The 3803-nt window shown below is 41.1% G+C and overlaps 1 non-coding gene across 1 annotated transcript; it reads right to left on the bottom strand.

The window, feature by feature from the left end:
- Positions 1-341: 341 nt before the first annotated feature.
- On the bottom strand, positions 342-448 carry LOC141694884 (small nucleolar RNA R71). The gene has a single exon (XR_012564163.1). It is a non-coding gene; the product is annotated as a small nucleolar RNA R71 (small nucleolar RNA).
- Positions 449-3803: the final 3355 nt, after the last annotated feature.

The following is a 3803-nucleotide window of genomic DNA, read 5'->3' on the forward strand; positions in this document are numbered from 1 at the left end:
CGAAGATCAATGATATTCAGTCTTGAATTGTCCGACCAGCCATTGCGACTAACACTTTTGAAATCAAAGCTAGCACAATTTAGATGATACATAATTCAGTTCAGTTTAGGGGTTCTCCAATGGAAGATCCCAACATGCATATTAGAGATTTCATCAAAATCTACGACACTTTCAATTTCAACAATGTTACTGAAGATGCTATTAAGCTAAGGCTTTTCCCATTTTCTCTGAGGGATAAAGCTAAGAGCTGGTTAAATTCTCCACCACCAGGCTCTATCACTAAATGGGAAAAACTCGCTCAGAAATTCCTTACTAATTTCTTTCCTGTGGCGAAGACAACTGCAATTAGGAATGCTCTTACTCAATTTGCGCAGCAGTCTGGAGAGTCATTGTGTGAAGTTTGGGAGTGATACAAGGAGATGCTTAGGAAGTCTCCTCACCATGGGATGCCTGACTGGATGATCATTAACTGCTTTTATAATAGTTTGGGTGCAACTTCTAGACCCATGCTTGATGCAACATCAGGTGGAGCCTTGTGGGCTAAAAGCTACGATGAAGCTTATGAATTGATTGAACTGATGACTTTTAATGGATACCAGAATCCTTCTCAGAGACTAACTCAAGGCAAGGTAGCAGGAATTCTGGAAGTAGATGTAGCTACTGCTGTAGCTGCTAAACTTAAGGCTTTGACGATGAAGGTGGATTCTTTGGCTAATTATGGAGTTAATCAGATCACTAGTGTCTATGAGCTTTGTGTTGGTGCCCACGAGACAGAGCAGTGTGCTATTTCTAGTGAATCAGCTCAGTTTATGAGCAATTTTTAGAGGTCGCAATAGCCTGTTCCAGCCACCTATTATCCCAACAACCGTAATCATCCTAACTTCAACTGGAGCAACACTCAGAATGCGGTTCAACAGCCTATCAGCAGTATGCAGCAAAGCAATACAACCCTCCTGGTTTTTAGAACCGCAATATGAACCAAGACAACAACTCAGGTTGCAACAATCTAATGAAAAATCTAAATTGGAGGAGTTGAGGCTCATGTGCAAGAGCCAAGCGGTGTCAATCAAGACCTTGGAGAATCAAATTGGGTAAATTTCTAATGCTTTGCTAAATCGTCAACCTGGTACACACCCTACTGACTGAAGTTCCAGGAAAGAAGGAAGCTAAGGAGCATGTTAAGGCAATTACATTGAGATCTGGGAAGGTTGCAAATCCTGGAAAATCTCAAGTTTCGGAAGAAGAATCTGTGGCTAAAGAAGAAGTGCAGAAGGAAGCAGAAGTGGAACCAAGGAAGACTACTGTGGAACACACTCCTCCTGAGGGTAATACAGGGGAGAAAAAGATATATCCTCTACCTCCTTTTCCTAAGAGGCTGCAGAAGAAAAAGCTGGATACGCAGTTTGAGAAGTTTCTGGAGGTGTTCAAGAAACTTCATATCAACATACCTTTAACTGAAGCTCTTGAACAGATGCCTAGTTATGCGAAATTTATGAAAGGTATTCTTTCTCGGGAAGTGAAGCTTGATGACTTAGAGACAATTGCTCTTACGGAGGAATGCATTGCTGTGCTGCAACATAAGTTGCCTTCAAAGCGTAAAGATTCTGGAAGCTTCACTATTCCTTGTACTATTGGAAAAGTGTCATTTGACAAATGCTTATGTGACTTGGGAGCTAGCATCAAGCTGATGCCCTTATCAATCTTCAAGAAGTTGGACTTACCTGATCCAAAGCCTACTTATATGACCTTGCAGTTGGCCGATCGTTCTATTACATATCCACGAGGCATTATGGTGGTTGTCTTGGTCAAGGTGGATAAACTCATCTTTCATGCTGATTTTCTAATTCTTGATTTTGAGGAGGATAAGAAGATTCCCATAATCTTGGGAAGACCATTCTTGGCCACGGGCCGAACCTTGATTGATATGCAGAAGGGTGAGCTTACTATGCGAGTGCTGGATCAAGATGTGATGTTCAATGTTTTTAACGCCATGAAATTCCTAACTGAAAACGAGGAGTGATTAAAAGTGGAGTTGGTCGATTCTATGGTTACTTCAGAACTTGATCAGATGCTAAGGTCTGATGCCTTAGAGAAGGCCTTGTTGGGGAATTCAGATAGTGAAGATGAAGAAGGTGATCAGCAGTTGCAATTTTTGAATTCTTCTCCTCGGAAGCGAAGGCTAGATATGCCTTTTGAATCTCTTGGATTGGAAGAGCTGAAAAATTCTCCAAAGCACCTTAAGCCATCAATTGAGGAAGCTCCTACACTTGAGCTTAAACCATTGCCTGAACATGTAAGGTATGCTTTTTTAGGTGATGCATCTACTTTTCCTGTTATTATTGCATCTGATCTTTCAGGTAGTGATGAGAGAAGGCTCTTAAGTATTTTGAGAGAGTTCAAGTCGGTAATTGGATGGACTATAGCAGATATCAACGGAATCAACCCTTCTTATTGTATGCATAAAATTCTACTAGAGGAAGGGAGCAAGCCAACGGTTGAGCAACATAGAAGGCTTAATCCGATCATAAAAGAAGTTATGAAGAAGGAAATTCTCAAATGGCTAGATGCAGGGATCATCTATCCCATTTCTGACAGTTCTTGGGTGAGTCCAGTTCAGTGTGTGCCTAATAAAGGAGGCATCACAGTTGTTGCTAATGAAAAGAATGAGCTCATTCCTACTCAAACAGTCACGGGGTGGGGAGTTTTATAATTTTGGACTTCACTACTCGCTTCTGATTCAGTTTTCGAATTTGTAGAACTTGTGGACTCTGTTCCAAATTCAGTAGTTTGTGTGTTTTCGGATTCTCTAAGAGTTTTACCAGTATTAGAACTTTGTGTACTGCTTTCTCCCATTATTTCGCCTCCCCTGGAATTAGCAATACCAAATACCACAAACGATTCCTTTTGTGACTCCGAGTCCTCTTCACTCTAGTTCTTAGACCACGATTTCGCTTCTCAAAAACTACATCCCTGCTTACATAAATTTTTTTACTTACTGGATCATATAAATGATAAGCCTTCGTTCCAGGCTCTTTCCCCAAATGTATTACCATTTTGCTTCTGTCATCTAACTTTTTCATGTTTACATTTGGTATACGCATATGTGCCATACAGCTAAATACACGAATGTGCCCAATGTGAGGTTTCATTCCAGACCTAATCTCATACGGGGTGACACCGGACACAACACGTGTGGGTAACCTGTTCAAGAGATATACTGTGGCGAATTGTCTCTCCCCAGAAGTAATAAGGCAACTGCATCTCCTTTAACAAACTCCTCGGCATCTTGATCATGGTTCTGTTTCTCCGTTCAACGACCCTATTTTGCTGGGGTGAATAAGGCGCCGTGTATTGTCTAGCGATACCATTCTCCTCGCAGTAACTAATGAATTCTTTTGAACTAAATTCTCCTCCTCTGTCAGTTCTGAAAGTTTTAATCTTTTTCTCCAGTCCATCTTCAACTTGAGCTTAAAACTTTCTGAATGCCTCAAAAGCCTCATCCTTCGATTTCAAGAAGTATGCCCACATAACCCGACTGTAATCATCAACTAGAAAAAACATATACTTTCCTCCAACCTTTGTTGATGGCTTAATCGGACCACACAAGTCACCGTTCACTAACTCCAGAACTTTCGTGGCACTGTAATTTGATTGGAGCGGGTATGCTTTTTTCATTTGCTTTGACATAAGGCAGCCCGTGCAGACTTCTGTGGGATGATTTAAGTTTGGTAAACCATATGCCATCTGTTTTGAGGCCATCTGAACCATAACATTGAAATTCACATGTCCCAAACGGGAAGGCC

Source organism: Apium graveolens, chromosome 10 (genome assembly GCF_009905375.1).
Source record: "Apium graveolens cultivar Ventura chromosome 10, ASM990537v1, whole genome shotgun sequence".
NCBI classification, from domain to species: domain Eukaryota; kingdom Viridiplantae; phylum Streptophyta; class Magnoliopsida; order Apiales; family Apiaceae; genus Apium; species Apium graveolens.